This window comes from Dromaius novaehollandiae, chromosome 3 (genome assembly GCF_036370855.1).
Source record: "Dromaius novaehollandiae isolate bDroNov1 chromosome 3, bDroNov1.hap1, whole genome shotgun sequence".
In the NCBI taxonomy this organism is placed as follows: Eukaryota; Metazoa; Chordata; class Aves; order Casuariiformes; family Dromaiidae; genus Dromaius; species Dromaius novaehollandiae.
Window position 1 is genome coordinate 115,851,751 of NC_088100.1, and position 9,769 is coordinate 115,861,519.

Consider the following 9,769-nt stretch of genomic DNA (forward strand, 5'->3'; position numbering starts at 1 on the left):
AGGTCAGGATACCTTTTTTTTTTTTTTTTTTTTCTTCCCCTCTTCCTTGTGTGGGCTTGTTCTCTCTTCCTTAAATGGCCCTGATAATTGTAATAGTTTCGCTGGAGATGGCTGGACTGTCAAAGCCTGAGGTTGCATTGGTATGAGTCACCAGATCCCTTCCCCAGATCCCTTGTAACTCCAGGGAGGGAATAAATAACACTGAACCCATAATAACCTGTTGCTCAGCCATGGGACAGCAGCTCTGTGGCAAATGCCTGCTTTCCCCATTCCTCTCCCTTTGCCCTCCCTTCCAGCACCCAATATGTTAGCCATCTCAGAAGAGGCAAGAGTGGAAAACCCTGTTCCTAAAATAGCCTATTTAGAGTGCTTCAGAGAGGTGAGGGTGCAAGATGGAAAGTTTGGGTCCTGGTCTGGAGAGATTAGGAAGAACTCCACGTTGTTACAGGATATTTCCTAATACCTGCAGTCACAGTCTCACCTTTCCTTGTCCAAAGTCCCGACACCTCTTTGTGCCCCTGGCTCTGAAGGAGACCATGAGATAATGTGTCTCTATGTGCCTCTGAGAAGGGGAATGGACATTTTTCCCTGTCAAGTCTTAGCTACTCCTAAGCAGACTCTTGCATTTCAGCTCCAAGGGGGTTGCTGAGCCGCCTGCCCTCCTGTAGCTGGTTGCTCAAAGGCTTCACAACAGTGTAACCTGTCCTTTGGCTGACAAGCTTTGGTTACTGCTCTTGTGCTGGTTTAAGATGCTGGCTACCTGCCCATCCTTGCCCCTATTAATATGCTCTCCCTGTCCCCCCTGCTTCCAGCATTTCATGTGTATAACCTGCCAGTTCCCCTGGGAAGCAAGGAAACAACGTTGTCTGGGGAATGAATTGAATCAGTTAGGGCATGGCAACACTACAACATGCAGGGTGGGTTTATGGTTCTGCTTACGCCTGTTTTCTAATGTTTCTGAGCCAGCCTGTGCTGCTGACTTTAGCTTGTCTAGAGCCTGCTCTGGCTGTGTTTAAAAAAGGTTTACAAAGAGCTAAGCCCAGGTAGGGGAGGAATCACATCGTCCTTTTGTGCCTGCAGGGGAAGCCTCGGGGATGACCAAGAATCCTGAGCATGGCTAGGTTGTTCTCAGATGAGCCCTCAGACTGGCTCCGTGAGCAGGTTGGGGAACCAAGAGCTCCTGCCTGCTCTACTCCAGGGAGCACCAGAGAGACCCCTTCTTGGCATCTGAGATTTATGGCTGAGATCCCTTCTTAGCATGGGCTTTTGTGTTAGCAGCATGGGGTCTGTCTGATATTCAGAGCCCACAGCGACTGTGCTTATCTGAGAGGACCAGAGCCTCCAGAGATGCTTATGGTGTGCTATTACAGGTATTTCAGTGCTGGCAGGTGCAGAGAGATGGCTCAAGCATTTCCAGAGGCAGGATCTTTTGGAAATGCCTCGAGGGACAGTCTGCGTTGTAGGTACCCTTTGATAAGACCTGATCTAGATTCTGCGTGAACTGCACAAGCTGGGGCAGAGCAGAGATGTAAACCCAAGCATTTCTAAGAGATGCCTAAATCCTGTAATGAATATTCTCTTGCATTTCAAGGGGAAACCTTAAAGGATAGCCCCTGGACTTGTTACACTTAGGGGCTGTTAATCAGGTAGGATGAAATGAACATGAAATTTCCCTGGCTGAAGGAGTGTATTTCCACACTGCATATGCACAGAGCCATTCCTTTTCATAAATGTGAAGGAATTTAAAATGATGAGAAGTGTCTCCTCTCTGGGAGAGGATGAGAATGAAATTAAGGTGTTTACTTGGCATTCAGTGTTGTGAGACATCATGTTTCAGTGAAGAGTGGGAACAGTTTCTATGAACTCTGGAGGATGCCAGGTGCAAGCAGACAACAGCCCAGAAATTGCCTGGGTGAAATCTGAGAGGGGTTGCAGGATTTTGTAGCAGATGGAGCTGTGGAAGCGAGGACTTGAGCACATACGAGGTGCTCTGGGATGGAAGAGTCCACCTCACAGGCTAGGAGCTAGGGGAAACGGAAGAAGACTCTGGATGGGTACTTAACCCCCAGTGCACGAGCACTGGGTTTCGCAGGGGCAATTCACAGAGCAGGGTTATACAAGTACTTCTCATATTTGAGGAGGAGTGCCCAGAAGAGCTGTTTTGCCTTCAGCTGGAACTGTGCTGATTTTTGCCACTGCAGAGCCCCGCTGAAGAGCGCATTGCAGAGCTGGGGCCTGAGGAGCCCAACTTCAACGCTATGTGCAACCAAGAGCTGTGTTTTGGCCACCCTGACTGCCATGAAGCGGTGTTTGGGTGCATCAGATCGCAGGCTCTTTGTGGACCCTCCCCGGGTGGTGGCTTTCAGGGGGATGCTCCTGTCCCAGGGATCTCTATGTCCCTTGAAGTGCTGATAAGGGCGTCTGACCTCTTGTCACCTGGTTGGCTTCTCATGGTACCTGTGCCCCCAGAAGGCAGGCCAGACACAAGCCTTATGCAGGTGAGGTGTTAAGAAGTGGTCAAGGCTTTCCCCTCTTCAAACAAGAGACCATGATATGAAGAAAAATGCCCCCCTTTTTCCTAGATGCTCTCACGAGGGCTCTCTCTGACAGAGTCTTGGTCCATAAGGTGGAGGAGAAGGGATGCAGGCTCCTTCTCAGCTGGAGAGACCAGTTCGGGGGAAGAAAAAGTAGGTGGTTTGGTTGTGGAGGAGGTGGAGGCTGGGTAGTGAGAAAGGTGGAAAACAAGGCAGCTCAGGTAATTAGGGGTGTGAAGAGGTGAATAAAAAACTCCTGGGGAAGTAATGCAGGTAGCAACTGTCCCCAGATGAATTCAAGACAAAGCAAACCTTCAGCACTTTTGAAGGGGAGGAGAGGAAGGGAATGAATATTTACTTTACAAGGCATTCTGGCAGGCATCAATATGCATGGGGCCTGGCTCTGGGAGGCCACAAGCTACCTGTACTATGGCCCACCAAGTTTTGCATGTTCTTTTTTCTTAGTTTTGTTGAAAAAGTGGAAAATTCCTCTCTGTTTGGCCTGAACTGAGCTCCCACTAATTTACAGCCTGTTTTTTTCTTTCAGTGTAGTCTCTGAATTAAAAAAAAAAAATCGTTCATCACATAGGTCTTCTACCATAGTCCCCAGAGAGCCTGAAATGGCAGGAGGTGGTGACTGAGGAAATCGAAGAGGGAATGATATACAGCAGCAAAGTGGTATCTTTCCCAATACCTTGGGGTGTGAATTACTGAGGAAAGGGCTACTGTTTCACTCTGGGAGTGGAGGGAAGTAGTCCTGAGCTTCAGGGAGCAGTTCATCTCTCTCCTCTCTTTGCTGAAGGATCAGAAAACCATGCTTGGAGCGTGGGCACAGCATAGCTCTTGCTGACTCAAGGAAGCACATTCACATGCCACTTTAAAAACAACCCCTGAGCGCTTTGAGTCAGGTGACCAGTATATTTGAGGAGTCAGGGGAAGACTATCTCTTCTGGCATATCCATAGAGTGTACACACCTGTGATTAACAGATGGCCACGGGTTGTCACTGCTGATTTAAACACACACAGCAATCTGGCAGCATAAAACCTGACTCCCGAAGACTGGATTTGCACTCCAGCTCTTGGCTGATTGTTTGTAATGTTTCTTCTGGCTAGGAGCAGGGAGGAGAAAGATGAAGCTGATGGTGAGGTAGATGAGAACTGCCTCTTTTGGCCGGATTTAGTTTGGAAGTGGGTATTGAGCCTCCATTTTTTTCTTTTTTGGGGGGGGGGGGGGAGAAGGACTGACATGTCAGGGAACAGCAGCTGGACCCTGAGCAGGCCTAAACAGGAACTGGAATCGGAAGCTGAGGCTGTGAGCCGGAGGGTGCCGGTGGGGAGGGAGATGCTCTGATTCCTGGTGGGCTGCGTTCAGACCACCTTGCCAGCTTGTGAGGTGTGTGGGCTGCACGCTGCAGGACTGGAGGAGAGCAGGAGGGGTCATGCTCTGTGGATGCTGCCGCATGGGCAGTTACACATGAGCTCTGGGGACTCTGCGAATCACTCTGTGACTCTCCTGAGAGACGCCCAGGGCTCATCCTGCTACTGAGATTTGGGCCCATGCTAGTTCTTCCTGTACAGGGCCCAGCTCTGTGGATTTGCCTCCCATGTCCTCTAGCAGCTGAGGCTAAGCAGTCCAGAGCTCTTGTAACACTGGAGCACATTTGGCTACTCCCCTGACAGCAGTGCTAAAATGCTAAGTCCAGAGAAGGACTATTATATCCCTTCAGGGATTCCTCTTCAGTACTTGGAGCAGATGAGAGGCAGAAAGGCTTCCTGTGTTTCTTTGCTGCCATTTCCCTCTTACAGTTCTATCTCAAGGTAAATGGGACTTTCCTAAGGAAAGAAGGAGGCTTAGATAAATTGTTATCCTTGGGGTCACCTTTATTTATGCTGAGTCCTATTTTCAGCTGTCCGATGGGGCTATTGGTCTGTTTGAAGTCCTACAGAGAGCTGTAGGAGATGTTAGAGGGATACAAATCTGAGCTGGACAGATTAGGTAGTACTGAAAAAAAGGCAATTTAGTCAAAAGAGGAGTTAAAATGTTGTGGAAAAGATATCCTGGACTAAACATAACTCTGAGAGGAAAAGAGACAAAAAACTGTTTAGTCATGCATTGTTTAAAGTGTGCTATATGTTGTGCTTGATATTGAGAGATCACAAAACCCAACTCATTTGAGAGCTTGTGTTGGGCAGTGTTTTATGCCAGGAGGCAATATGCTCCTCCATCTTACTGTCGAGGTGAGCTCCTACATCCTTTCTCAATCTGGTCCACAAAGCAGCAAAACCTCCTGCAGCCCCAGTCATAGGCCTAGCTGGTGACAGGCTGTAATAGACCACGCTTTTAGCTCTGGAGTTGCACAGATCACAGCTGCTCAAGCCAGGATTTTCAAGAGCAAGATGTTTGAACCTGCTTAGTCCTCCTTATCCAGTGCAAACTGAATTTATCTCTTGGACACAGTGATGCAGAAGCTGGAACCACAGTGGGTTTAAAGGCTATGCCAAGCAATGGCATTGGGAAATACAAGATATTATGCAGGGTGAATTTGAAGTCAGCACTGAAGTTCATCAAGGAAGTTAATGAAGTTTATCTCCAAAGTGACTGAGAAACAAAGAAGAGGACAGGTAGAAAAGGTGTAAGTACAAGGCTAAAACCTGTACTAAAGCAGAGAAAAACCAGAGCTTGTGGAGGAACATATACATCCCAAAGAAAGTCTCCACCAGACAGAGAAAGCTTGGATACATGCTAACATAAAGCCGTAATTCCCAGACTTTCCAAGTGAAGGTCCATGGTCCAGTCACAGCCCTTTTCATAAGACTGTGGCCTAATCTAGAAGAGTTAGTATATGTCCCTGTTCAAACATGGGGCTGTCCCACACAGACGGGGGCCATGACATATGCTCTGTGTCATTCATGTCTGGCCACTGCAGATACCAAGGACTTGCCAAGGGGATTTCAGGCTAGGTGGTGCTGGTGGAGCTTTTCTTCTGTCCTTGTTGATGTTTGACGGTGTAGGCTTTAGAAGCCTGTGAGCAGGGTGGTGAGAACAGTTCTTTGAGGAGATGAGCAGATGTGACAGCTATTCAATAGGAAGGAAGGGGGTGCTCTAAGCCCTAAAAGGGGAAGAGGGAGGGATCTCATAGTGAAATCGATAATGCTCCCGCTGACAGTGATTTTCTTCTCTCTTCTTAATAAAGCCTGTCTGTCTGCTTCTCTTTTTCTATAGTTTATCTTGGTCTTTCTACATGCACCCAGGTTTTTTATGACACTTGTCATCATGATATTTGACTAAGAATACCTCTGGAAGATGCTTTAGAAGGATTTAGCTTTCAGTGGACCTGCCATGAAAATAGGGATCGGTCTGCTAATCTTCACCACTTTTTTCCCTGGACAGTGGGCATAGATGGGTCTTGCCCAGAATAGTTTGACCAATTTCACTAATCATCAAAATGTGACAGATTTGCCAGGCTGTATGAATTGGTGTGAAAGGAACAAAACAGTTTTAAAAAACAAAACCCAAGAGAAAGTGATATGGATGCCCTAAACCTCACAAGCGACATGTGAGCCAACTAGGTAACCACAGATAAGAAGCATGACACGGCGTATCGCAGGCGTCCTATCAATCACTCATCCATCTTCAGGCACCAAGACACCAGTGCAGTATATCGGCAGGGAAGGATCAAAGGAATGGCTGCAGCATACGTGTCAGTAAAGATCAGCAAGTATGTTCGGTAAGGATGTTGCTGCTGTCAAACTTCAGTGGAGATACCAGGAAGCGTTGCTGAGAACTTGGAATGCTTTATTTGGGCCTGTATTTGCAGCTGGGTGGCGTTTCTGTCAATGGTCCTGTGGAATGTATGAGTGAAGAGGCATTTTTAGTCACCTAAACTGACATCTCCAGTAAACTCCACCCTCCTAATTTCTCTCTAAGCTGTCAAGAACTGTTTAGTGATCTCTCTGTCCCTCAATACATTTTTTTTACATGGGTTGTGGTCCTGGCTGGCATCAAAATAGAAATTGCAGGAGTGGCCAACCCAGCCAGATTCTTTAGCTGGTAAAACTGGCATGGCATCATCCATTTCAGTGGCTTCCCAATGATGGGCCCCAGGAGAGGATCTGACCCAATATTGTCCCCTATAAGTTGGATGGAGATATAACTTTGTGGCAAGGAGATGCAGCTACTCTGGAGGCCCAAGGAGTTCCGAAAGTTCAAATAAAGTTCTGCTTAGTCCATTTTTGATCTGTTTTACCACATGCTTTTCAGATGAACTTGCCCACCACCAATGATGGTGTTATCCAAGCTGGTGAAGAATTATTCCCCCTTCTAAACAAAACCATAGTAACAGTAGAAGCTGTAAATACCAACCCTTACAGGCCCTTCCACCACTCAGTATACTTGCATGTAGTGGAGAAACAATAGCCAAAGCAGCAGCTTACAAGACCAATATACTTCAAGGACATGTCTGGTAAAAATGTGACACATTCAACATCACAATATGAAAGATAATGCTGAAAGTGTTTGAAGTTATTTTTGTAGGGAGCTTACTGCCTGTTTTCTTTAGTTTCCTTGGAAACCAGATATAAATCTAGTGATGAAAAGAGTCTAGATCTGTCCCCAGTAAAACAGTGGAACACGTATGGGATGTAAACTGCTCCATAAATGGTGAATGACTGAAGCTTGGTCCTCTACAGATATGCACCCTGAAACTGAACACCAACACTAATTCTCTGTTGTCTATAGTGGTGAATTCCTGCCACAACCTTTCTATTAGAAAAAAGATACTTCTACCAGATGCTCATTTTGGTATCTCTGCCCTAGCTGTCCCACTGATGGAGACAAAGAAGTTGCACAAAGATGAGAACAGCAGGTTGTACCTCATACTCTATGGGTACTCGGTGGAAGGTGTTTATGTAGAAAATGCTGCTTGCTAGAAATCATGGAAGAGACGTTTCAGAGTCAGGCGATGCAGAAGGAGGCAACAGGGGTGTCCAGAGAGAGAGAAGGAGGAATGGAGGGAAAACATAGAGGCAGAAAAGTTAGGATTTGCAAATACTGACTAGTCTCGGGGCAAAGCATGAGACTTCTGCATGTCCTTCTGCTCTGGACCTGTTTGGTGGCTGGTTGGGTGGTTCACCTTAGCAGCTGGTCTTTTTTCATGCAGTCCTGTCTTCTCCTGGGGTTCAGGCAAGAACCTGCGAGTGGAAGGAGAAATAGCTTTTGACAGGCCAATTTGCTTCACTGGAAACAGAGGAACAGGCAAAAGCAAAAGTGCAGTGAGGAAGAAGAGAAGAGCAGCTGTCCCTTCCTCTGAGAAAATGTAAAACAAAACTGTGCATCAACCTGTGAAGAAGAAAGATGATTTGTGGAGGGTGTGGGGTGTTGTGGAGAGCAAGAAGATTTGCAAACAGGGGGATGAGTGGAAACTGGAGGACCTGAGATTTGTAACACCACCAACAGGAGTTTGCAAAGATGAGGACCTTCCCCTGAAAAGGGTCTGAGGAACTTCTCATGAGAGCAAATCTCAGCAGGTTTCTCCTACCAAGGGCCCTCTTGAGAAAGGGGAATGGGCTGTAGGTTGTTCTTTGAGTGCAAAGAACATGGCCAGGTGCTGGTTTGGCAAATTTCTGTTTCCAGCCCATTTCTCATCAGCTCTGATCTTCTTGACTAATCCTCCATTGGCATCTTTCCTGGCTTTTGACCCACCCTATTCAACCACACCTGCTCTGAGAGGTATTTAAGCCCTACATGGGTGTTTGCTCAGTGTTAGTTACCTGGGCTGCTCACTTCCTCAGATAGCTGATAAATACTGAAAGATAGGCAAGTGGAAATCAAGGTAAAGGTGGCATTAATGTGGCTCACTAATGGTGTGACTGACTGCTTTTCCTTCTGTCTCATAACCTTTCCTATTACTATGGACCTTGGTGTGGCAGATCTGTCTAATAGGTAGTCCCAGGTATTCACTGCTTGCTTCAACAAGGACATCCCAGGAGTTATCATGATTAAGTTAGGTGTGGGTTGGGTCTGTGCAGGTAGGTGGTGCATGCATGAGGAGAATATTTGATGCTGTTGATCTTTATGGGTAAATTTTTTTTTAGTTTTTTCGATTCTCTAAATCTTTCCTTGTGGATGTGAAGCACCCCTGGGGATCTCGTGAACTAAGTCGGTTTATGATGACCCTGTTTTTCTGCTAAAACATGAATGACAAGGCACTACAGTTCCCAATGCATGTTTGGCTGGTTTATTTGAGACATCATGACTGTTGCTGCCTAGTTCACAGGGTGAAATCTAGGTTGGAATTACAAACTGCAAACATTGAGCTGCTGGGATTTCAAGTTGTTTGATGAACTTGTGATGCTTCTTCTAGATACTTAAAACTTGAGCCATTGTGTGATTATTGTTTATACATGCATTGATACTAACAGTGTTACCATGGCCATAGCTGATCATAGGTGTTGCTATTACTAATAAAGATGACTTCAATCAGTATTCCTCCTTGGTGTAACTTTGACTTCTCTTGCTGTAGAGATGTCTTTATTGATTTGCATTTTTTTCGAAGACTTAAGTATCTGGTTTTCAAGACATGAAGGAAATAGGACAATAAGCTGGCTGGCTGGTTTTGGACAGATTTTACACTGTGATGTGAGCCTTCTTTTCTCTAAAGCAAGATGGGAAGGAGAAAGTGCCCATTTCATTCCCCCCTGCCCCTGATAAGTAGATATACTAGATAATGATACTCAAGGTTTTTTTTTTCCTCTTAGTACAACTAAGTGAAAACTCTTTTGCTTATGAGATAGCATTACATACCCCATTTATTCTGGTAGTAGGTCACATTATGTACTAATCAGGATGCTAAACACTGTCTGTAAACTGAAGTTTTTCATCAAAGAAAAAGACCTGAGTGAACAGCTGAGTCAAGTAATGAAAATCAGAAGGGTTCTGCTCTTCAAAGGCAGGGAAATGTTGATTTTCTTTAAGATAAAAGCCTGAAGTTTAAAAAAAAGTAATTGGAAGTAAACCCAAAAGATTTACTTATCACAAAATATTATTCACGCAAATAGCATGAGGCTGATTTCTTTCCCCACTGCAGATTGGAGGGTATTCTTCAGTTTCAAAAAAACTTATTCAAGTAAGATGCAGAGCAGAACCAGAGAGGAGCAAAACTGCTGTTTGCTGGAGATCAGCCAGATTGGCAACTTTGATTTAGGGTTCCTCAGAAAATTGAGTATCTTTAAAATA